The sequence below is a fragment of the Mobula birostris genome, unplaced genomic scaffold, assembly GCF_030028105.1.
Source record: "Mobula birostris isolate sMobBir1 unplaced genomic scaffold, sMobBir1.hap1 scaffold_1441, whole genome shotgun sequence".
In the NCBI taxonomy this organism is placed as follows: Eukaryota; Metazoa; Chordata; class Chondrichthyes; order Myliobatiformes; family Myliobatidae; genus Mobula; species Mobula birostris.
In genome coordinates, this window is record NW_027274482.1 from 12,002 (window position 1) to 39,266 (window position 27,265).

The 27,265-nt window shown below is 46.8% G+C and overlaps 1 pseudogene; it reads right to left on the bottom strand.

The window, feature by feature from the left end:
- LOC140192465 (nuclear receptor subfamily 2 group F member 6 pseudogene) lies at positions 1-26,450 on the bottom strand (annotated as a pseudogene).
- Positions 26,451-27,265: the final 815 nt, after the last annotated feature.

The window sequence follows — 27,265 nt, forward strand, 5'->3', positions numbered from 1 at the left end:
TCAGCAGAGAAGATCATCGGGGTCTCTCTTCCCGCCATTGCAGTCATTTACACCACATGCTGCATCTGTAAAGCAAATAGCATTTTTGAAGGACCCCACACATCCCTCATACAAACTCTTCTCCCTCCTGCCATCTGGCAAAAGGCACCAAAGCATTTGGGCTCTCACAACCAGACTATGTAATAGTTTCTTCCCCTAAGTCATCAGTCTCCTCAATACCCAGAGCCCGGACTGACACCAACCTACTGCCCTCTACTGTGCCTATTGTCTTGTTTATTATTTATTGTAATGCCTGCACTGTTTTGTGCACTTTATGCAGTCCTGGGTAGGTCTGTAGTCTAGTGTAGTTTTTGTGTTGTTTTACGTAGTTCAGTGTAGTTTTGTATTGTTTCATGTAGCACCATGGTCCTGAAACATTGTCTCATTTTTACTGAGTACTGTACGAGCAGTTATGGTCGAAATGACAATAAAAAATGACTTGACTTGACCATGCTAGAGTCCAATGAATTTTGAAAGATCATTTCTAATGCCACCACAATCTACCTCTTTCAGAACCCTCGGGTGTAGTTCATCTGGTCCGGGTAAGTTATGTACCCTTAGGTCTTTCAGCTTTTTGATCACCTTCTCCCTTGTAACAGTAACTGCACTCACTTCTGTTCCTTCACACACTACAACATCTGGCACACTGCCAGTGTCTTCCATAGTGAAGACTGTTGCAAAATACTGATTTAGTTCATCTGCCATCTCTTGTCCCTCATTATTATTTCTCCAGCCTCATTTTATAGTGGTCATATACCCACCCTCATCTCTTTTTTATTTTTAACATATTTGGAAAAAAGCTTTTTCTATCCACTTTAGTATTATTTGCTAGCTTGTTTTCATATTTCACCTTTTCCCTTCTAATGATTCTTTTAGTTGCTCTTTGCAGGTTTTTCAAAACTTCCCAATCCTCTATCTTCCCATTAATTTTTGCTTTGCTATATGTCCTCTCCTTCATTTCTACATTAGCTTTGACTTCCCTTGTCAGCCACGGTTGTACTATTTTGTCATTTGAGTATTTCTTTGTTTTTGAAATACACATGTCCTGCACCTTCCTCATTTTCCCCAGAAATTCATGCCATTGCTGCTCTGCTGACATCCCTACCAGCAGCTTCTTCCAATTTACATTGGTCAACTCCTCTCTCATTCCACTGTAATTTCCTTTACTCTACTGAAATTCTGCTATGTCAGACTTTACTTTCTCCCTATCAAATTTCAAGTTGGAATCGCTGGGAGGAGAGAGAGCAGTGCACCGCGCGTGCGCAGCTCTCTGGTGAAAAATGATATCGTATCCGTTAAATAGGGGCCGTGGATAATTCTGATTTGATGGAAAGGGATGTGAAAGCACAGAGGAACATCTGGAGAAATTTCTGAAACACTCGTTCGCTGCTGTCGTTACTGCGTGGTCAGGAATCTTTCGGAGGGTAGGCCTCAAAATCCCCGGCTTTGCATGCTGTTCGCGACTGAGATTGAGGTCGAATCGTTCGGACAGAGATGGTGTTCAGTACTCGGTGTTAGAGAGCTGATCAGAGCTCGAAGTTTTTGGATGACTCAGAGTCGGACTGTGGTCAGCATGGCAGGGAGAGTTCTTCCTTCTCCCGTCTGCGTGAGATGTGGGACATTTGAGAGACTTTGAACTTTTACTGTGCTCATGGACTGATCTTCATCAAGTTATGGCATTGTTGCACTGTTGTAACTATATGTTATAATTAACGCAAACAACAGGAATTCTGCAGATGCTGGAAATTCAAGCAACACACATAAAGTTGCTGGTGAACGCAGCAGGCCAGGCAGCATCTCTAGGAAGAGGCGCAGTCGACGTGGTGAACGCAGCAGGCCAGGCAGTGGTGAACGCAGCAGGCCAGGCAGATAATACCTCGACACGGTTTTATCCCCCCTTGTTCAATCTCTTCCTACCTATGTTCGTGACACTTCTCACGCTCTTAAATTTTTCGATGATTTTAAATTCCCTGGCCCCCATCACTTTATTTTCACCATGGATGTCCAGTCCCTATTTACTTCCATCCCCCATCAGGAAGGTCTCAAAGCTCTACGCTTCTTTTTGGATTCCAGACCTAATCAGTTCCCCTCTACCACCACTCTGCTCCGTCTAGCGGAATTAGTCCTTACTCTTAATAATTTCTCCTTTGACTCCTCCCACTTCCTCCAAACTAAAGGTGTAGCTATGGGCACCCGTATGGGTCCTAGCTATGCCTGCCTTTTTGTTGGCTTTGTGGAACAATCTATGTTCCGTGCCTATTCTGGTATCTGTCCCCCACTTTTCCTTCGCTACATCGACGACTGCATTGGTGCTGCTTCCTGCACGCATGCAGAGCTCGTTGACTTTATTTACTTTGCCTCCAACTTTCACCCTGCCCTCAAGTTTACCTGGTCCATTTCCGACACCTCCCTCCCCTTTCTAGATCTTTCTGTCTCTGTCTCTGGAGACAGCTTATCCACTGATGTCTACTATAAGCCTACTGACTCTCACAGCTATCTGAACTATTCCTCTTCTCACCCTGTCTCTTGCAAAAACGCCATCCCCTTCTCACAATTCCTCCGTCTCCGCCGCATCTGCTCTGAGGATGAGGCTTTTCATTCTAGGACGAGGGAGATGTCTTCCTTTTTTAAAGAAAGGGGCTTCCCTTCCTCCACTATCAACTCTGCTCTTAAACACATCTCCCCCATTTCACGTACATCTGCTCTCACTCCATCCTCCCGCCACCCCACTAGGAATAGGGTTCCCCTGGTCCTCACCTACCAACCCACCAGCCTCCGGGTCCAACATATTATTCTCCGTAACTTCCGCCACCTCCAACGGGATCCCACCACTAAGCACATCTTTCCCTCCCCCCCCCCCGCATTCCACAGGGATCGCTCCCTACGCAACTCCCTTGTCCATTCGTCCCCCCCATCCCTCCCCACTGATCTCCCTCCTGGCACTTATCCGTGTAAGCGGAACAAGTGCTACACATGCCCTTACACTTCCTCCCTTACCACCATTCAGGGCCCCAAACAGTCCTTCCAGGTGAGGCAACACTTCACCTGTGAGTCGGCTGGGGTGATATACTGCGGCCAGTGCTCCCGATGTGGCCTTTTATATATTGGCAAGACCCGACGCAGACTGGGAGGCCGCTTTGCTGAACACCTACGCTCTGTCCGCCAGAGAAAGCAAGATCTCCCAGTGGCCACACATTTTACTTCCACATCCCATTCCCATTCTGACATGTCTATCCACGGCCTCCTCTACTGTAAAGATGAGGCCACACTCAGGTTGGAGGAACAACACCTTATATTCCGTCTGGGTAGCCTCCAACCTGATGGCATGAACATCGACTTCTCTAACTTCCGCTAAGGCCCCACCTCCCCCTCATACCCCATCTGTTACTTATTTTTATACACACATTCTTTCTCTCACTCTCCTTTTTCTCCCTCTGTCCCTCTGAATATACCCCTTGCCCATCCTCTGGGTCCTTCCCCTCTCGTTGTCTTTCTTCCCGGACCTCCTGTCTCATGATCCTCTCGTATCCCTTTTGCCTATCACCTGTCCAGCTCTTGGCTCCATCCCTCCCCATCCTGTTTTCTCCTATCATTTTGGATCTCCCCCTCCCCCTCCAACTTTCAAATCCCTTACTCACTCTTCCTTCAGTTAGTCCTGACGAAGGGTCTCGGCCTGAAACATCGACTGCGCCTCTTCCTAGAGATGCTGCCTGGCCTGCTGCGTTCACCAGCAACTTTTATGTTATAATTATGTGGTTTTGTCAGTTTTTTCAGTCTTGGTCTGTCCTGTGTTTTGTGATATCACAGTGGAGGAAATATTGTATCATTTCTTAATGCATGCATCACTAAATTACAATAAAAGAGGACTACGTGTCTTCATAATCTAATCTAATCTAAACTCAATCATATTGTGATCTCCAGCTCCTAAGGGTTCTTTTACCTGCAGCACCTTAACCACACCCGGTTCATTACATAGCACCTGATCTAGTGTAGCTGATCCCCTCGTAGGCTCAAAGACAAACTGCTCCAAAAAGCCATCTTGTAGGCATTCAACAAACTCACTCTCTTGAGATCCATTACCAACCTGATTTTCCCAATCGACCTGTATATTAAGATCTCCCATGGCTATCATAACATTGCCCTTTTGACTCGCCTTTTCTATTTCCTGTTGTAATCTGTGGCCCACATCCCAGCTATAGTTGGGAGGCCTGTACATAACTACCATCAACGTCCTTTTACCCCTGAAGTTTCTTAACCCGACCCACAAGAATTCAAAGTCTTCCTATCCTATGTCACATATTTTCTCTGATTTGATGCCATTTTTTAGCAACAGAGCCACGCCACCCCCTCTGTCTACTTTCCTATCCCTCCGATACAATGTGTAACCTTGGAGATTCAGCCCCACCACAACCATCCTTCAGGCATGATTCAGTGATTGCCATGACATTGTAGCTGACAATCTGTATAATCGCAACAAGATCATCCACCTTATTTCTTGTACTCGGTGCATTGAGATACAACACTGAGAGCTGTAATTGCTGCTCCCTTTGAGTTTGTATCCCTAATACTCTGATACTCACCCTGCTGGCTGCAGTTTTGTCCCGTCACCTGCCTGCCCTTCCTGACAGTCTGATTGCACGCTATCTTTACTTTTTTACCATCCGTCCTATCCTGAGTCCCTTCATTCCAGTTCCTACCACCCTGCCAAATTAGTTTAAACCCTCCCCAACAACTCTAATAAACCTGCCGCAAGAATATTGCTCCCCCTTGGGTCCAGGTGCAACCCATCCCTTTTGTACAGGTCATAACTCCCCCAGAAGAGATCCCAATGATCCAAGAACCTGAAGCCCCGCCCCCTGCACCAGCTTCTCAGCACTTATTTATCTGCCTATTCATCCTGTTTCTACCCTCACTAGCACATGGCACAGGCAGCATTCCAGAAATTACCATCCTAGAGATCCTGCTTCTCAGCTCTCTAAATTCTCTCTTCAGGAACTCATTTTTTTTTTTCTTTCCTATGTCATTGATACCAATATGTACCAAGATATCTGGCTGCTCTCCCTCCCTCACTGTCTGGTATGGGGAGGGGGTGCTACTGCACAGGACCAAAAGAAGCTGCAGAAGGTTGTAAATTCAGCCGGCTCCATCTTGGGTACTAGCCTACAAGGTACCCAGGACATCTTCAAGGAGCGGTGTCTCAGAAAGGCAGCGTCCATTATCAAGGACCCCCAGCACCCAGGGCATGGCCTTTTCTCACTGTTACCATCAGGTAGGAGGTACAGAAGGCTGAAGGCACACACTCAGCGATTCAGGAACAGCTTCTTCCCCTCTGCCATCCAATTCCTGAATGGATATTGAACCCATGGACACTACCTCACTTTTTTAATATATATTATTTCTGTTGTTGCATGATTTTAAATCTATTCAATATAAATATATTGTAATTTATTTATGTATGTATTTATTATTTATTTCTTCTTCTATATTCTCCAAGGTTGTGATTGTGGGAGATTTTAATTTTCCACACATAGACTGGGAAGCCCATACTGTAAAAGGGCTGGATGATTTGGAGTTTGTAAAATGTGTGTGGGATAGTTTTTTGCAGCAGTACATAGAAGTACCAACTAGAGAAGGGGCAGTGTTGGATCTCCTGTTAGGGAATAAGATAGGTCAGGTGACGGAGGTTTCTGTTGGGGAGCACTTCGGGTCCAGTGATCACAATGCTATTAGTTTCAATCTAATTATGGAGAAGGATAGGTCTGGACCCAGGGTTGAGATTTTTGATTGGAGAAAGGCTAACTTTGAGGAGATGAGAAAGGATTTAGAAGGAGTGGATTGGGACAATTTGTTTTATGGGAAGAATGTAACAGAGAAATGGAGATCATTTAAAGGTGAAATTTTGAGAGTACAGAATCTTTATGTTCCTGTTAGGTTGAAAGGAAAGGTTAAAAGTTTGAGAGAGCCATGGTTTTCAAGGGACATTGGAAACTTGGTTCGGAAAAAGAGAGATATCTACAATAAATATAGGCAGCATGGAGTAAATGAGGTGCTCGAGGAATATAAAGAATGTAAAAGGAACATTAAGAAAGAAATTAGAAAAGCTAAAAGAAGATAGGAGGTTGCTCTGGCATGTAAGATGAAAATAAATCTCAAGGGTTTCTACAGTTATATTAATAACAAAAGGATAATGAGGGATAAAATTGGTCCCTTAGAGAATCAGAGTGGACAGCTATGTGTGGAACCAAAAGAGATGGGGGAGATTCTGAACAATTTCTTTTCATCGGTATTCACTAAGGAGAAGGATATTGAATTGTGTAAGGTAAGGGAAACAGGTGGGGAAGTTATGGAAACTATGATGATTAAAGAAGAGGAAGTGCTGGAGCTTTTAAGGAATATAAAGGTGGATAAGTCTCCGGGATCTGACAGGATATTCCCTAGGACCTTGAGGGAAGTTAGTGTGGAAATAGCAGAGGCTCTAACAGAAATATTTCAAAAGTCATTAGAAACCGGGATGGTGCCGGAGGATTGGCGGATTGCTCATGTTGTTCCATTGTTTAAAAAGGGTTCTAAGAGTAAACCTAGCAATTTTTGGCCTGTGAGTTTGATGTCAGTGGTGGGTAAATTGATGGAAAGTATTCTTAGAGATGGTGTATATAATTATTTGGATAGACAGGGTCTGATTAGGAACAGCCAACATGGATTTGAGCATGGAAGGTCATGTTTGACAAATCTTATTGAATTTTTTGAAGAGGTTACTAGGAAAGTTGATGAGGGTAAAGTGGTGGATGTTTTCTATATGGACTTCAGTAAGGCCTTTGACAAGGTCCCACATGGAAGGTTGGTTAGGAAGGTTCAATCATTAGGATTAATATTGAAGTAGTAAAATGGATTCAGCAGTGGCTGGATGGGAGATGCCAGAGAGTATGGTGGATAACTGTTTGTCAGATTGGAGGCCGGAGACTAGTGGTGTGCTTCAGGGATCTGTACTGGGTCCAATGTTATTTGTCATATACATTAATGATCTGGATGACGGGGTGGTAAATCGGATTAGTAAGTATGCAGATGATACTAAGATAGGTGGAGTTGTGGATAATGAAGTAGGTTTTCAAAGCTTGCAGAGAGACTTAGGCCAGAGGGAAGAATGGGCTGAAAGATGGCAGATGGAGTTTAATGCTGATAAATGTGAGGTGCTACGTTTTGGTAGGACTAATCAAAATAGGACATTCATGTTAAATGGTAGGGCATTGAAGAATGCAGTAGAATAGAGGGATCTAGGAATTATGGTGCGTAGTTCCCTGAAGGTGGAATCTCATGTGGATAGGGTGGTGAAGAAAGCTTTTGGTATGCTGGCCTTTATAAATCTGAGCATTGAGTGTAGGAGTTGGGATGTAATGTTGAAATTCTGCAAGGAATTGGTGAGGTCAGATTTGGAGTATTGTGTACAGTTTTGGTCACCGAATTATAGGAAAAATGTTAACAAAATAGAGAGAGTACAGAGAAGATTTACTAGAATGTTACCAGGGTTTCATCACCTAACTTACAGAGAAAGGTTGAACAAGTTGGGTCTTTATTCTTTGGAGCGTAGAAGGTTGAGGAGGACTTGATAGAGGTATTTAAAATTATGAGGGGGATAGATAGAGTTGACGTGGTTAGGCTTTTTCCATTGAGAGTGGGGGAGATTGAAACAAGAGGATGTGAGTTGAGAGTTAAAGGGCAAAAGTTTGGGGGTAACATGAGGGGGAACTTCTTTACACAGAGAGTGGTAGCTGTGTGGAACGAGCTTCCAGCAGAAGTGGTTGAGGCAGGTTCAACGTTGTCGTTTAAAGTTAAATTGGACAGCAATATGGACTGGAAAGGAATGGAGGGTTATGGGCTGAGTGCAGATCGGTGGGACTAGGTGACAGTAAGAGTTCGGCACGGACTAGAAAGGCCTAGATGGCCTGTTTCCGTGCTGTAATTTTTATATGGTTATATGGTTATATTATGCATTGCATTGAACTGCTGCTGCTAAGTTAACAAATTTCATGACACATGCCGGTGATAATAAACCTGATTCTGGTTCTAAATCTGTGGAATGCTGTGCCACAGACTGTGGTGGAAGCTGAGTCCCTGCGTATATTTAAGGCAAAGTTGATCGTTTCCTGATGAGTCAGAGCATCAAAGTATATGGCGAGAAGGCAAGTCTATGGGGTTGAGTGGGATCCGGGAATAGCTCTGATGGAATGGTGGAGCAGACTCAATGGGCAGAATGGCCTCGTTCTGCTCCTATGTTATGGTCTTATGGACCAGGTGATCAGTGTTCTCACTGCCAATATGCACAACTTCAGTGTTCACAGAGCCAGTGTACAAAGTGCCAGCGTATACAGGGCCAGTATATTGTGCATTTTGGATTTTCAAGGGGAGGGAAAATAGCTAGATGTCTTGGTACATATTGGTACCAATTTCATAGGAAGGAAAAACAAAGAGGTCCTGAAGGGAGAACTTATAGAGCTAGGTAGAAAGCTGAGAAGCAGGACCCTTAGGCTAGTAATTTCTGGATTGCTACCTGTGCCACGTGCTAGTGAGGGGAGAAACAGGCAGATAAATGCGTTGTGGAGAAGCTGGTGCAGGGGGTAGGTTTTCAGGTTCTTGGAGCATTGGGATCTCTTCTGGGGGAGGTGTGACCTGTACACAAGAGACGGGTTGCACCTGAACTAGAGGGGGACCTACATTCTCGCGGGCAGGTTTGTTAGAGCTGCTGAGGAGAGTTTAAAATAATTTGTCAGGGGATTGGAGCTGCAATGAAGAGACTTAGGATCGGACAGACGGATAGCTTGTATTCAGACTGTCAGGAAGGGCCAGTGGATGAAAGGACAAAGCTGCGGCCAGCAGGGAGGGTATCAGTGCATTAGGGATGCAGAATCGAAAAGGGTAGCAAATACAGTACTCAAAGTGTTACATCTCAATGCACCGACTATAAGTGTAATGCCTTGGTCCACATGGTTCTTGTTTTTCCTCTGTTATCCTTTCCGGTTCTCTGTGTAAGCTGCTTGTTTGGGTTACTGTTGAAGGAAAGAGGTGGGAGAAATGTGTGCTCTCCGATGGGGAGGGACGCATTCAGGGGAGGTTTCTCTGGCGAGGGACACTGAGGCTGGGCTTGGGGCTTTTGAGAGGGATGAAGTGAGAAGTCGCCGGAGAGAAGAGGTCAGAAGTGTCGGCCCAGAGTCGGGCTGGGATTCAATGAAGCCTGGGGAGATCGAAGGAGGATCGGCGAGGGGGAAACCGTGAGCTCTAACGTGTGCACAGGAGTGGGCCCGTGAGTCGATGAACCCCGGGGAGATCGAAGGAGGATTGGTGAAGGGAAAACGTGAGCTCCAACGTGTGCACGTTAGACTGTTTCAGTAAAATGGGCCCTTTTGTTTCTTTGCTTTTTCTTTACTAACCCTTTAGTCAAATTAAGAATTATAAAGCTAAATCATTTAATTGTATGCAGTGTACTGTCTGTAATTTTGTGGTACTAATTTGTAACAGGATAACGAATCACGCAGCATCCACACAAACAGGAGGATTTGGGGGGCTTGCACTTCAATCTCCCACATTTGGCAGTGCCGGAGGGGGTCTTCCCGAGGCTTAGGCAGCCGACAGAACCGGAGTGTCACATTTGTGGGGATATCATTGGGATTGATTACGTTGGATGCTGTGTGATTGCCCTGAGAACTGATCCAGTGGGTTGTGTGTTTAAGTCTGTTTTAAACTATTGTCTGGTAAAGTGATTATGATACGTGGTTGCTGCTGGGGCTCAGCGGTGCCCATACTCACAGTGTCAGTGTACACTGTGTGAATACGTTCAGTCCAGTACACATACTGCCCATACTTGCAGTACCAGTACACACAGTGCCCATACTCACAGTGACAGTGCACACAGTGCCCATACTCACTGTGCCATTCGCACAGTGCCAGTACACACAGTGCCCATACTCACAGTGACAGTGCACACAGTGCCCATACTCACTGTGCCATTCGCACAGTGCCAGTACACACAGTGCCCATACTCACAGTGCCAGTGCACACAGTGCCCATACTCACTGTGCCAGTACACACAGTGCCCATGCTCACAGTGCCAGTGCACACAGTGCCCATACTCACTGTGCCATTCGCACAGTACCAGTACACACAGTGCCCATGCTCACAGTGCCAGTGCACACAATGCCCATACTCACTGTGCCATTCGCACAGTGCCAGTGTACACTGTGTGAATACATTCAGTCCAGTGCACAAGGTGCTGGTATCAACACTGCCTTGGGGTGGAAAGGTTATCATCTGTGCAGGAGAGCTTTATGAGCTGACTCCTCCTTTACTGTAATGTTCATTATCCTCACAACATCCCTATCAACGTTCCTGATCTCCCTCATGTTCCTGTCTTTCTTCACAGTAAAATCAGAGGAGAAATGTTGTTTGAGAACCTCAGCACTCTCCTGTAGCTCCATGTGTTAATATCCAGTTTGCTCTTCAAGGGAGTCTATTCTCTGCCTCATTACTCTTTTTCTTTTAATATAAAATTTCTTTGGATTCTCCTCACTATTCTCTGCCAAAGTTATCTCATCGAGTCATAAGTCACGTCCTCTTTTGCACTTATGATTTCCTTCTGAGTGCATTCCTCCATCCTCCCAGGATGTTCCTGGGATTCTCAATGCGGGATGCCTTGACCAGACCCATACGTTTTCCTGGCCAGACCCTCAATATCCTTCTTTGTGCAGGATTTCTTTCTGTTGCCAGCCTTGCTCTTCACTGTAACAGGAAGGTGAGAGGTTGTGCTCACATTATCTCATACAGTATCTAAAAGCTTCCCACTTGCCAGGTGATCCTTTGACCAACCTGCTTGAATTCTTTGGAGATGGACATGGAGAGGCGATGGAGGAGAACCTGTCAGTATAATGTATTCACATTTGACAAGGAGGAATTTGGTGCATTATTTAAAAAACTGTGGTATTGGTGGCGGTGTTTTAGAATGGTTTGAAAACTAGCTGTCTCATGGAAATAAGAGGATAGACTCAGTGGTCTCTTCTGAGACTGAAAGGAGGTAGCCAGTGGTCAGTTCTTGGCCCAGCACAGTTCACTATTTGGCAGAAAGAATGGTGTATAACATTTCCAAATTTGCCAATGATATGATAAAAGGGAGGAGTATGTGGTGATAAGGATTCTGCGCTTCTGATGTGGGCTAGAGATGCACAAACTGAGTGAGTGGGCAGATGACTGTCAAATGGAGATGAATGTGTGAAAGGGTGAGATCATGCATTTCGGTAGAGAGAGACCAAAATTCAGATATTAAAAGGAGTGGAACAGAAATGAAAGAAGTACAGAGGGATATCTGTGTCCAAGTGCCAACAGGCAGGTCCAACAAGTAGTGAAGAGGCAAATGGCATTTTGGCCTGCATTATGGAGTGAATGGAGACAACCTTACTGCACAGGATGTGGGTGAGGCCTCACTTGGAGTACTGTGTACAGTTCTGGTATATGCATCTAAAACACCTTGGAAGCAACCTAAAGGAGATTTGCCAGGATAATTCAAAGGATAAGAGGGTGTCCTACAAGGCAGAGCTTGGATCTGTTGCATCTATATAGGACCCTGGTCAGACCCCACTTGGAGTACTGTGCTCAGTTCTGGTCGCCTCACTACAGGAAGGATGTGGAAACCATAGAAAGGGTGCAGAGGAGATTTACAAGGATGTTGCCTGAATTGGGGAGCATGACTTATAAAAGCAGGTTGAGTGAACTTGCCCTTTTCTCCTTGGAGCGACGGAGGATGAGAGGTGACCTGATAGAGTTGTACAAGATGATGAGAGGCATTGATCGTGTGGATAGTCAGAGGCTTTTCCCCAGGGTTGAAATGGCTATCATCAGAGGGCATAGGTTTAATGTGCTTGGGAGTAGGTACAGAGGAGATGTCAGGGGTAAGTTTTTCACGCAGAGAGTGGTGAGTGCTTGGAATGGGCTGCCGGCAATGGTGGTGGAGACAGATACGATAGGATCTTTTAAGAGACTTTTGGATAGGTACATGGAGCTTAGAAAAATAGAGGGCTATGGGTAACCCTAGTAATTTCTAAGGTAGGGACATGTTTGGCATAACCTTGTGGCCCAAAGGGCCTGTATTGTGCTGTAGGTTTTCTATGTTTCTATGTATTCGTTGGAGTTTAGAAAAATGAGGGAGACCTTGTTCGAACATATAAGGTCTGTGGTGGGGGTGACAGGAGAAATGATGTGATTTTTTCACTAGTGAGAGAGTCTTGAAGCAGAGCATATAACTACAAAGGGCCAATAGTTTACATCGGTGATGATTAAGGAATAAGGTGGATGAATTTGAAGTGCAATTAGAGATTGGTCGGTATGATATTGTGGCTGAAAGAAGGCCAGAGTTGGGAGCTAAACATCAAAGGACATACTTTGCACTGAAAGGACAGGCGGTGGTTGGCTCTGTTGGTAAGAGATGGAATTCCACCTTTAGAAAGAGGCGACATAGGCTCAGAGAATGTGAATCTCTGTGGGTGGAGTTAAGAAACTGCAAGGGTAAAGAAACCATTATGGAATCATGTATAGTCCTCTAAATACTAGCCAAGATGTAGAGTTGAGATTGCAAAGGGAGCTGGAAAAGGCATCTAGTAAGGATATTGGCATAAATGTAATGGGGGACTTAAGGGGATTAGGAAAATCAGATTTGTGTTGGATCACAAGAGAGGCAATTTGTTGCATGCCTATGAGATGGCTGTTTAGAGCAGTTTGTGATTGAGCCTACTTGGGGAAAGCCTCTTTCAGATTGGGTGTTGTGGAATAACCCAAATTTATTAGGGAGCTTAATGTAAAGGAACCCTTAGGGGCCAGTGATCACAATATGACTGACATAATATGACTGACAGGCAGGAGGCAGTGAGTGGGAATAAAGGGGCTTTTTCTGGTTGGCTGCCAGTGACTAGTGGTGTTCATCGGGGGTCAGTATTGGGACCGCTACTTTTCACATTGTTTGTCAGTGATTTAGATAACGGAATTGATGGCTTTGTGGCAAACTTTGCGGATGATACAAAGATAGGTGCAGGGTTAGGTAGTGTTGAGGAAGCAATGTGATTGCAGCAGGACTTAGACAAATTAGAAGAAAGGGAAAACAAGTGACAAATGGAATACAGTGTTGGGAAAAGTGTGATAATGCATTTTGGTAAAAGGAACAATAGTGCAGACTATTATCTAAATGAGGAGAACGTTCAAACATCTGAGCTGCAGAGGAACTTAGGAGCCCTCATACAGAACTCCAGAAGGTTAATTTACAGGTTGAGTTTTTGGTAAAGAAGGCAAATGCAATGTTGGCATTTATTTCAAGGGAAATAGAACATAAAAGCAAGGAGATAATGCTCAGCCTTTATAAGACACTAGTCAGGCTGCACTTGGGGTATTATCAACAGTTTTGGGCCCCATATCTCAGAAACAAAGTGTTGTCATGGGAGAGAGCCCAGAGGAAGTTCACGAAGATGATTCAGGGAATGAGGAGTGTCTGGCAGCTTTGGGCCTGTACTCACTGGAATTTAAAAAAGATGGGGGGGGGGGGTTCTCATTGAAAACTATCGAATGTTGAAAGGACTAGATAGGGTAGATGTGGTGAGGAATTTTCCTATGGTGGGGGTATCCAGAACTAGAGGGAACAGCCTCAAAATTGGGGGTGACCTTTTAGAACAGAGGTAAGGAGGAATTTTTTTAGCCATTGAGCAGTAGTGGAAAGCTCTGCCGCAGACTGTGGTGGAGGCCAAGTGCATGAATATTCTTGAGGCGGAAGTTGACAGTTTTCTGATCGGTCAGGGTATCAAAGGATATGGCGAGAAGGCAGGTGTGTGAGGATGAGAGGGATCCGGGAACAACCATGATGCAATGGCAGTGTAGACTCGATGGGCTGAATGGCCGAATTCTGCTCCTATGTCTTATGGTCTTGGGGATTTCTAGAATTCTCTGTCTAGTGGGTTTTGGAAACAGGACCATTTGACATAATTTGAGTGGAGATATTTGATGGAGGAACAGAGTCGTTTTGGACAGAAGGAGAATTGAGTTTGGCGTGGATCAGCCATGGTCATATTAAATGGTGGGGTAGGTTAGACTCCCACTCACTCAGACTCCCACCCCAATTTTTAGGTGTTCTTCTGTATCAGTGAGTAGATTATTCTCACAGTCACAGGGCAAGGATTGCACAAGTTAAAGCTGGTGTATCTCCTTCGACAGAATCCTATCACATATTCTCAGGACATCGGTTGGATACTGGGTACAGCTCCCTCTACACTGTCCCGTACAAACTCCTGGGGCAGGGGTAGTGGGTTAGACACAGAGTAAAGCTTCCTGTAAACTCTTCCCTCACACATTCCATTGCCGAGTTAGATACAGAGTAAAGCTCCCTCTACACTGTCCCTCACATATTCTTGGAGCAGAGATATTGCATTGGATAGAGAGTAAACTCCCTCTATGCTGTCCCTCACATATTTCCAGGGCAGGGTTAGTGGGTTATACACAGAGTAAAGCTCCCTCTGCACTGTCCCCCTCACATACTCCCATAGTGAATTAGATCCCTCAGCACTATCCCTCACACACTCCCTACACACTGGCTATGAGATGGCTTTTTAAGAGCAGCTTGTGGTTGAGCCCACTAGGGGAGTGGCAATTCTGGACTGGGTATTATGTAGTGATGCAGATTTGATTAGGAAGCTTAAGGTAAAGGAACCCTTTGGAAGCAGTGATCATTATAATAAAATTCACCTTGCAGTTTGAGAAGGAGAAGCTAACCTTGGATATATCAGTATTACTGTGGAGTAAAGCTCATTACAGAGACATGAGAGAGGACCTGATCAGGGACACTATCAGGCATGGTGGCAGTACAGCAATGGCTGGAATTTCTGGGAGCAATTCAGAAGGCATAGGAAAGATGCCTCCCAAAGATGAAGAAATGTCCTAAAGGGCAGATGAGGCAACCGTGGCTGACAAGGGAAGTCAAAGACAGCATAAAAGCGAAAGAGAGGACATATAGTATTGCGAAAATTAGAGGGAAGGTAAAGGATTGGAAAGCTTTTAAAAACCAACAGAAGGCATCTAAAACAGACCTAAGGAGAGAATATGTGAGATAATGAAGATAAGCTAGCTAATAATATAAAAGAGGATACACATTTTTTCAGATATACTGTATAAGGTGAAAAATAGAGGTGAGAGTAGATTTTGGACTGCTGGAAAATTATGCTGGAGAGGTAGTAACGTGGGACAAAGAAATTGTGAACTTAATAGGTATTTTGCATCAGTCTTTAGTGTAGAAGACACTAGCAGAATGCCAGAAATATGAGAGTGTCAGGGGCAGAAGTGAGTGTTGTTGCTATTACTAAGGAGAAGGTGCTCAGGAAGCTGAAAATACTGAAGGTAGATAAGTCACCTGGACCAGATGGACAACACCCCAGGGTTCTGAAAGGGGTAGCTGCAGAGATTGTGGAGGCTTTACTAATGAACTTTCAAGAGCCACTAGATTATGGGATGGTTCCTGAATATTGGAAAATTACAAATGTCATTCCATTCTTTAAGAAGGGAGGGATGCAGAAAAAAAGGAAATTATGGTCCAGTTAGCCTGATTTCAGTGATTAGAGATGTTGGCGTCTATTATTAAGGATGAGGTTTCAGGGTACTTCACGGCACATGATGAATTAGGCCAAAGTCAGCATGGTTTTCTAAAGGGAAATTTTGCCTGACAAATCTGTTGGAATTCTTTGAGGAAAGGAGATGCTGTGGATGTTGTTTACTTGTCTTTTCAGGAGTTTGACAAGGTGCCACTCATGAGGCTGCTTAACAAGATATGAGCCCATGGTATCACAGGAAAGATACTAGCATGGATAGAAGATTGGCTGACTGTCAGGAGACAAAGAATGGGAGCTTCTCTGGTTGTCTGCTGGTGAGCAGTGGTGTGTGGCGGGGGCTGGTGTTGAGACAACTTCTTTTTCTTTGTATGACAATGATTTTGGTGATGGAACTGATGACTTTGTGGCCAAGTTTGCGGATGATACAAAAATAGGTGGGGGAGGCATGTAGCTTCAATGAAACGGAGTCGGCAGAAAGACATGGACAAGTTGGGGAAGTAGCAGATGGAATGGTATGTAGGGAAGTGCATGGCAATACACTTTGCAGAAGGAATAAAGGTGTGGACTATTTTATAAATAAGGAAAAATTTCAAAAATCTGAGATGCAAAGGGACTTGGGAGTCCTTGTGCAGGGTTCCCTAAAGGTTAACTTGCAGGTTGACTCAGTGGTAAGGAAAAGAAATGCAAGTTTAGCAATCATTTCAAGAGGACTAAAATATTAAAGTAAGGATGTAATGCTAAGGCTTTATGAGGTATTGGTCAGACCCCACTTGGAATGTGGTGAGAGTTTTGGGCCCCTTATCTGAGAAAGGATATCCTGGCATTGGAGAAGGTCCAGAGAAGGTTCACAAGAATGATCCCAGGGATGAAATGCTTATCATATGAGGAGTGTCTGATTGTTCTAGGCCTGCACTCACTGGTTTAGAAGAATGAGCGGGGGATCTCAATTAAATCTATCAAATATTGAAAGACCTAGAAAGAGTGGATGTGGATGGGAATATTCCTATAGTAATAGAATCTAAGACCAGAGGACACAGCTTTAAAATTTAGGGACCTTCATTTACAAAGATGTGGAAAAATTTCTTTAGTCAGAGGATGATAAATCTATGGAAATCTTTACCTCAGATGACTGTGGTGGTCAAGTCATTGGGTATATTTAAGGTGGACATTGATATGCTCTTGATTGATCAGGACATCGAAGGTTACGGAGAAAAGGCAGGAGAATGGGGTTGAAAGGAATAAATCAGCCATGATGGAATGGTAGAACAGACTTGACGGGCTCGATGGCCTTATTCTACTCCCTTTACACCATCCCTCACGCACTCCCAGGGGAGGTGTAGTGGGTTAGACACACAGCAAAGCTCCTTCTACACCGTCCCTCACGCACTCCCAGGGGAGGTGTAGTGGGTTAGACACACAGCAAAGCTCCTACTCAGTCCCCTCAGACACTCCCAGGTTAGTGATTTCCCATGGCTTCAACGCCAAGCATCATTGCTTTGCCACACATTCCAATGGGTGATCAGAGGTCGTAGGCTGAAGTTTTCCTCAACAATTTCCCAGGGCTTGGTGGGGGAGGGAGGGGGTGGTGACTGTCAGAAGAGCAGTAAGTATGCAGACTGAAGTCGCTGTGGCTATTCTCTCTCGGTTCTGCTTCAATAGGAGTGTTTTTATCCAACTGCAGCAGAACACTGGAGCAGCGATAGGTGAGGTTACAACAAAGCCCTGAAGGTCAGAAGAGGGTGACACATGGTGTCTGCATCGATGGTTGGCATCAGGTTACCACAGCATGCAGAGGGCTGGGCCGGGAATCAGCTCAATAGCACAACTTGCAGTACTTAACATTCTGAAATCGCTGTTTTAAAAAAATACAAGGGAAAGGGTGGGATAGCAGATGTGAGAGGGGAATGATTGGTGGAAGAAGAGGGAAAGAAGATATTCCTGGATTATACCTGGTACTACATCACTAAAGTGGGAGCTTTTGGAAATTTGGTGATGTTTGCCACACAGGGAGCATGCTGATAGTGTGGGCTAAGTGGCCTGTACTGTTCTATGATGTGACCTGTGACATTAGAACAAAGGTCTGCAGGATAAGTTAACTCTTATACTGACTGAAGAGGCATCAATGAGTAAGGCTCACATCTGAATGCTATTTGGGAGTCTATGTGTACTGGGACACAGCTCAGCCAGCACAAAGATATCGATTAGGCTCTGTGTTAATTTGTGCTGCTCGCAGGAAGCAGGTGGTGCTTGGGTTTAGTAACTGAGAGTGGGAGGGGAGCGGCTGTATTGAGGTCAAAGGCACTTTGACCCTGGTGAGAGTTGAGGTCCCTGGGGGCCACGGACAATCTCCTCCCAGGCGAGAACACATCCCGTGTTGTTACACACTGGCTGGCTGTGTGGGGCACAGCAGGGGAGGCCTGTGTCGGAAATGGCGATCAGTTCCCTGCTTTCACAAACAAAGCAGGAATTTCAGAATGTTCTTGTGCCTGGTGAATCAGTTATCTGAAGGAAAGAATAAAGAAATAAATAGATGAGATAAAAGGCTGGTGATGAGAGAATGAGAGATAGAGAGAGAGAGAGAGAGGAGAGAGAGAGAGGAAGGAAGGAAGGAAAAGTCAGACTGGAAGAGAGTCCAGAGAAATCCACTGAAGCTGAATGGAAGACCAGGAAAAGTGAGAGACCATAAGATATAGGAGCCGAATGAAGAAATTGGGACATAGTGGAAGAGAAAAAGGCAGAATATGATTGGATTAAATGTGAAAATGGATGTACTTTCTCATTGACTCTATTGTGTTTGTATTTACTGTGTTTGCTTTCAAGAAAATGAATCTCAGGGTAGGATATCGTGACATGTATGAACTTTGAAAATAACTTTACTTTGAACGTTGAGGAACTGAAAGGAAGAGGGGATGGGGGGGCATGCAGACATCACTGGAAGGCTGCAGAGTGTGATTAAGGAGAGGTGGACAGAGCAAGGTGGCAATAGGGTGGATTGTGAGAGTGGGAATGAGAGTGGGGTTTGACAGGAGCCCACGTGTAAGCAGAACCAATGAGGGACACATTCGACCAGCACCTTCCACCACACTGCACTCCCTATCTCTGTATATCAGTGTGGCAGACCTTGCCACTGCCCGAAACTAAGCAGTCACTCTGAGCCCAGCAAGATCCCATAAGTACAGTGACAGCCTTTGGGATAACTGTCTGAAACAGCAGGGAATTGCTGCTGGTCTTCCAGACTTTCGGAGGGAAAGCAAGCAGAAAGTTCCTGGTTTAACACTTCAGTCTGTGCCAGACATCAGACTGAGTAGCTGTCCTCCATCTTGCACTAGAGCATCGGCCTGGACTCACACTCCGTGATACACCAGCACTGAGGTACTGCCAACCATCACTGGCACAATGCCACTGCCTCAGGGTCTGACGTCTAGTGCTGCCTGTGCAGAGTCTGCGCGTTCTCCCTGTAAATGAGCTGGATTCCCACAAACGTGGGAAAAATAGATGAATTAATGTAGGTGGGTTAGCACAGACTAGTTGGGCTGAAGGGCCTGTTTCCATGAGTTGTGTTTGTAACTCACAGGACTGAGCACATTGTAGTTTACCCAGATGTCAATGCTGAATATCGTTGTCCTGTAACCAACACCCGCCCCTTTGATCAGTAAAGATTAAACACAGTCACCACTGCAGATCTTTGCCCCGGCATTCACTCTTCAGCCTCCAGCATCTCCACCAATCCAACACCCTGTCAGCAAACTGTCAGTAGGGATATACACACAGACACACACACACACACACACACACACACATACACAAAAGCACACACACACACAAAAACATACACACACAGACACACACACAAACACAAAAACACACACACACACACACACACACACACACACACAAACACAAAAACACACACACACACACACACACACACACCGACACACACACACGCACACAAACACAAAAACATACACACACACACGCAAACATAAACACACACACACAAACACAAAAACACACACACACACACAAACACATTCACAAACACAAAACACACACACACACAAACACACAAATACACACACACAAACACACACACACACACACAAACACACAGATACACATACACAAATGCACACACAACACAGACACACACACACAGACAACACAGACACAGACACAAACACACACACACACACACACACACACACACACAGACAACACAGACACACACACAAACACACACCGACACACACACAACCACACACACACACACACACACACACACACACACACACACACACACACACAGCCAACACAGACACACACACACAGACACACAAACAGAGACACATGGATACACACACATGGACACACATACACACACACACACACACACACACACACACACACACACACACACACCGACATACACACACACACACACACACACACACACATATACACAGAGACACAAACACATGGACACACACACACATGCACAGACTCACACACACAAAGACAGACACACACAGACAGACACACTCACACATGCACACACAGACACACACACACACACACACACACACACAAGCACACAGACACACACACGCACATAGAGAGACACACACAGACAACACAGACATACACATACAGACACACAAATCGGGACACATGCATACACACATGCACACACACACTCAGACACACACACACACACACACACACACACACAGATACACTAACAGAGACACAAACACTCAGACACGCAGACACGCACATACACACAGACACACGTACACATTCACACATGCACAGACACACACAGACATACAGGCACATACACACAGACACAGACACACACACAGGAACATACACACACACAGCCACACACACAAACACACATACAAATATGCACAGACAGACACACAAAGACAGACAGACACACACACACACCCACACACACAGAGACACACACACACATACCCAGACTCACAAACAGAAACACACACACACACACACACACACACACACACACACACACACACTCACACTCATTTATTTAGTGGAGGTGTTGGAAGGGTGGATATGTAATTATGCAAGGCATTGATCGGGTACACAGTCAGAGTCTTTTCCCCAGGGTTGAAGTATCAAATATCACGGGACACAAGTTCAAGGTAAGAGGGGGAATGTTTAAAGGAGATTTGCCAGGTGCGTTTTTTTTACACAGAGATGGCTGGGTGTTGGGAATGTGGAAGCAGATATGAAAGCAAAGTTTCACAGAACAGAAAGCATTATAGCATGTAAAGGCCCTTCAGCCCACAATGTTGTACTAACCCTTTAAACTACTCTAAGATCAGTCTAACCCTTGGCCCTTAATATTTTTCCATCATCTATGTGCCGATATAAGAGACTCCCAAATGCCTCTAGTGTATTTGCATCTACCACCAACACTGGCAGTATATCCCACACACCCACCTCTCTCTGTGTACACATCTGACCCCTGATATCCCTTATTTTTCCTCCAATCACTTTATAATTATATCCTCTGGTATCAGAAAAAGTCTTTAACTATCAGCTTCTCTGATCAGTGAACTTCTCATTAAACTCTATGCTGCAGCTTCACGACACTGATTCGTACGGACCCCTGTTCATCTCCCCCACACTGATTCATACAGACCCCTGTTCATCTCCCCCACACTGATTCATACAGACCCCTGTTCATCTCCCCCACACTGATTCATACAGACCCCTGTTCATCTCCCCCACACTGATTCATATGGACCCCTGTTCATCTCCCCCACAATGATTTATAGGGACCCCTGTTCATTTCCCCCCACACTCATTCACAGGGACCCCTGTTCATCTCGCCCCACACTGATTCAGAGCGTGGGTTGGCAAGTTTGCAGACGACACAAAGGTTGGTGGTGTTTTAGATAGTGTAGAGGACTGTCGAAGATTGCAGAGAGACATTGATAGGATGCAGAAGCGGGCTGAGAAGTGGCAGATGAGTTCAACCTGGAGAAGTGTGAGGTGGTACACCTTAGAAGGACAAAGTCCAAGGCAGAGTACAAAGTAAATGGCAGGATACCTGGTAGTGTGGAGGAGCAGAGGGATCTGGGGGTACATGTCCACAGATCCCTGAAAGTTGTCTCACAGGTAGATAGGGTAGTTAAGAAAGCTTATGGGGTGTTAGCTTTCATAAGTCAAGGGATAGAGTTTAAAAGTCGCAACGTAATGATGCAGCTCTTTAAAACTCTGGTTAGGCCACACTTGGAGTATTGTGTCCAGTTCTGGTCGCCTCACTATAGGAAGGATATGGAAGCATTGGAAAGGGTACAGAGGAGATTTACCAGGATGCTGCCTGGTTTAGAGAGTATGCATTATGATCAGAGATAACGGGAGCTAGGACTTTACTCTTTGGAGAGAAGGAGGATGAGAGGAGACATGATAGAGGTATTCAAGATATTAAGAGGAATAGATAGAGTGGACAGCCAGCGTCTCTTCCCCAGGGCACCACTGCTCAATACAAGAGGACATGGCTTTAAGGTAAGGGGTGGGAAGTTCAAGGGGGATATTAGAGGAAGGTTTTTTACTCAGAGAGTGGTTGGTGCATGGAATGCACTGCCTGAGTCAGTGGTGGAGGCAGATACACTCGTGAAGTTTTAAGAGACTACCTCCTGTTTGTTCTCATCATTTCTGCTGCAGACAAGACATGGTGTAAAGTCTCTCTCTCAGAACCATGAACCGGCAGGGAATGGAGGATTCAGACCATGTGCGGGGCAGAGAGCAGTAAGTTCTGTGGCATCATGACCTGCACAGTTGAGTGAGCCGAGAGGCCTCGTCCTCTGCAGTTGTGTGTGATGTACCACACTCCTGTGCTGTAGGAACTATTCGCTGTTAACAATTGTCCGACAAAGCCTCCCATTTCTGCAAAGTGGGAGGGTACTGGAAGTGTCTAATGGTGTCACAGGGAAAACGCACATACTGCACAGGGAGCAGCGGAAGGATTGGACATGGGTCACTGGAGCTCCAATACAGTTGCTTTACCCACTGCCCCACTGTGCACTGAACACCCCTTTGGGCTCGGAGCAGGCGCACCAGGTAATTCTAACTAAAGTATACTTTTTGTAGAAGCTTTTCATAAAAACAGGGAATGTCCTGTGTGAAACAGAGTTAAAGTTTCAAATTGGTGACCCTTCCCTGTTGAAATGTCCCTCACACCACAGATGCTACCTGACCAGCTGAGTGTTTTCAGCACATTGTGATTTATTTTGTGTACTCAGCACTGTGACACCTCCGTTTGGTAGTTGCCCCATCCTTTCACACCAGCTTGTGTTGAGCCCACGTTTGGTTGGGTTGGTGTGCCAATGCAGGGCAGGGTGTGATGTCTCTGCTCCACGTCAAGGCCTCCCCACAACCCTGCACATGGGCAGACTGACTGAGACAGAGAGATAGTGGGGACAACACACAACAATTGCTGGAGGGACTCCGCAGCTCAGGCTGAATAATTAGCTGAGATCCCTCATCAGAGTGGGAGAGTGGGGGAGAGGGAAAGAAGTGTGGGGAGGGCGAGAGAACACAGGAGGGAGGGAGGACAAGATAGAAAGATGGAGAAAGGAGAGAGAGGGAAGGGGGGAAAAAGAATAAAAGAGGGAGAGGTATCAGGTGAAGGAATGGAAAGAGGAGATGGACAGGTGAAAGTGAGTAGGAGAGGGTGAACGAGAAGGAGGAAATGGACGGGAAATGAGGAGAAGGAGGCAGAGGGCGCAGAGGGGAATAGGAATGAGAAGTGTGAGATAAGTATCACACATATACACACAAACTCACACTAGTACACAGATATGCACACTCATGCACACACAGATATCACACATGCAAATCTGAAATACATACATGTGCACATTCATATATTTACATCCCATACCATGCTTCCATTCTTGTCCATGCTCACACGTGCACTCACTGACACACAAAATCACACATACATGAACGTGTTTGTGACATGCATACACTCGTTTAGACACACACATCCATCTGCCGACACGTACGGATGCCAGGCACACCCAGAGGGGACTGAACTGACACCCTGAAGCAGCAAGACACAGTTGTGGGTGAGCGGAAGAGTGGGAGGGATGTTGTAACCTCCCCGACCAGGGCCGAGCTCTGTAAATGAGAATATCTTCACACTTCATGCCTTCGTCAATCCTCCACCACACTCCGACAAGCAACGGATATCGTGAGTGTGAACCATCACGTTTCATGTCCCCACCCCCCCCCAGGGACGGACATCGGGAGTGTGAACCCTCACATTTCACGTCCCCACCCCAGGGCCGGACATCGGGATGTGAACCCTCACGTTTCATGTCCCCACCCCAGGGACGGACATCGGGAGTGTGAACCCTCACGTTTCACGTCCCCCGCCCCCCCCCCCCCCAGGGACAGACATCGGGATGTGAACCCTCACGTTTCATGTCCCCACCCAGGGACGGACATCGGGATGTGAACCCTCACGTTTCACGTCCCCACCCCCAAGGGATGGATATTGGGTCCCCTCCCCCCCCCCCCAGGGACAGACATCGGGATGTGAACCCTCACGTTTCATGTCCCCACCCCAGGGACGGACATCGGGATGTGTACCCTCACGTTTCATGTCCCCACCCCAGGGACGGACATCGTGAGTGTGAACCATCACGTTTCATGTCCCCACCCCCCCCAGGGACAGGCATCGGGAATGTGAACCCTCACGTTTCACGTCCCCACCCCAGGGACAGACATCGGGATGTATACCCTCACGTTTCATGTCCCCACCCCCCCCCCAGGGACAGGCATCGGGAATGTGAACCCTCACGTTTCACGTCCCCACCCCAGGGACAGACATCGGGATGTGTACCCTCACGTTTCATGTCCCCACCCCCCCCAGGGACAGACATCGGGATGTGAACCCTCACGTTTCATGTCCCCACCCCAGGGACGGACATCGGGATGTGTACCCTCACGTTTCATGTCCCCACCCCAGGGACGGACATCGTGAGTGTGAACCATCACGTTTCATGTCCCCACCCCCCCCAGGGACAGGCATCGGGAATGTGAACCCTCACGTTTCACGTCCCCACCCCAGGGACAGACATCGGGATGTATACCCTCACGTTTCATTTCCCCACCCCCCCCCCAGGGACAGGCATCGGGAATGTGAACCCTCACGTTTCACGTCCCCACCCCAGGGACAGACATCGGGATGTGTACCCTCACGTTTCATGTCCCCACCCCCCCCAGGGACAGACATCGGGAATGAGAACCCTCACGTTTCATGTCCCCACCCCAGGGACGGACATCGGGATGTGTACCCTCACGTTTCACGTCCCCACCCCAGGGACGGACATCGGGAATGTGAACCCTCATGTTTCATGTCCCCACCCCCCAGGGCCGGACATCGGGATGTGTACCCTCACGTTTCATGTCCCCACCCCCCCAGGGCCGGACATCGGGATGTGTACCCTCACGTTTCATGTCCCCACCCCCCCAGGGCCGGACATCGGGATGTGTACCCTCACGTTTCATGTCCCCACCCCCCCAGGGCCGGACATCGGGATGTGTACCCTCACGTTTCATGTCCCCACCCCCCAAGGGCCGGACATCGGGATGTGTACCCTCACGTTTCATGTCTCCACCCCCCCAGGGCCGGACATCGGGATGTGTACCCTCACGTTTCATGTCCCCACCCCCCAAGGGCCGGACATCAGGATGTGTACCCTCACATTTCATGTCCCCACCCCCCCCAGGGCCAGACATCGGGATGTGTACCTTCACGTTTCATGCCAACCTTGAAGCACTTGCTGAGCCTGCAGTACTGGCACTGGTTGCGGTGGAACTGGTCGATTTGGCAGTCCCTGCTCGAGCGGCAGATGTACGACAAGTTCCGGCGGATGCTCCTCTTGAAGAAGCTCTTGCATCCCTCACACGTAAACTGGCCGTAATGTTTTCCGCTGGCTCTGTCCCCACATACCACACAGTCAACCTGCATGCACTGCCGGTCCTGGTCAGCGAGCTCCAGGTCACTGCCCCCAGTCTGCGAGGAGGACGGTGCAGGACTCTCTAGGGAATCGTCTGTGCCATTGTGAATATAGGCTTTGTTGTCATCCTGGGAGTCTCCCCACTCACTGGCAGCGCTGGACATCTCTGCACTGCTTGGCATCTAACCAGCCCCGATGCTCTCTGTCCCCTCTCTCACCTGCGCCTGGCCCTCGCTCTCTCCTTCGCCTTGTGTCCAGGCTCCTCTGCAGACAGTTCGCAGGAGGCAGAATGGTGGAACCTTGTTGAAACTGTACTGGGGAAGGAACAGTATTGTCCTCACAGAGGTGAGATCCAGTTGGAGTTCGGGGAGCACCAGCAAGGAGTCAGAAAGCACAAGTATCCATGGATTCAGACTGGCTGTGCTGAAGTTGGGAATGCACGGCGAGTTGTTTAGACATTGTTGGTGTCCTTAGACTGTGCAATTCCTGCTGTCCTCCCCCAGGAAGTAGTCCGACTTAGATGGAGAGCAAACGTACGCGCCGGGAGGCCGGGAGCAAGTCATGTGTAAACAACCTCACATGCCTTCTTCGCTGTGTGGCTCACCCCGCACTCCTCAGCCCAGCAAGAAAGTTACGTCTGCAGACAAAAGTGCAGCTTGCTCATCTGTCAGTGGAACTCAAAGTTTGAAGTTCGTTCCGTGAACCCTCCGCAAACTGGTTCTGAGCAGAGACCGCTGAAGGCAGGTACAAGTTATGGGGGACTGTGGCCTCATCTGTGACTCAGCCCCCAGGCTGCAAGAGGCTGGGACAGGCAAACGGGCAAGAGAAAGAGGAGATGCGAGGTCCAGGAGAGGTTACGAGGGTGATTTTTGTGAATAGAGCAGGAGATGAGAGTCAGTGACTGCATGTGCAGGGATTTGACAGTGCTATCGAAGCCGGACCGTTGCCAGGGAGACGATTGCCTTATAAGGAGTTTGGTGTGAAGGAGCCAAGAGAGGGAATGCTTGTTGTCCACAATAGGATTCAGCCGACAATCTCCCAGTGTTTCAGCAGGAAAATAAAGGCGAGGGGAGGGGGAGTGAAGCAAATTGCACAAACTTTAAGAAGTCTCCTTAAGAGAGAGCAGAGTCATAGCAACAGGTTCAGGACAGGCAGAGAGTGTGTGGTTGGCACAGGAAGGACAGACTGGGGGAGAAATCTCATACACACGCACATGCACACACACAGATACACACATAGATACACACACAGATACACACACAGAGATACGAACACACAAGCACAGACACAAACACACGCAGACACACACACACATGCACAGACAAAAGTACAGATAAACACACACACAAGCTCAGACATACACACAGAGACACAAACACATGCACAGAGTACAAGCACACACACACACAGAAACAAGCACAGACATAAACACACACACACACACACACACACACACACACAGAGGCATAAGCACAGACACAAACACACATACACAGACGCAAGCATGCGCACAAACATACACATACACCCTCTTAGGGTCAGGGAGCATGGGGTACTGTTAGAAGGCAATTCATTCACAGACGTATCACAGCTGAACTG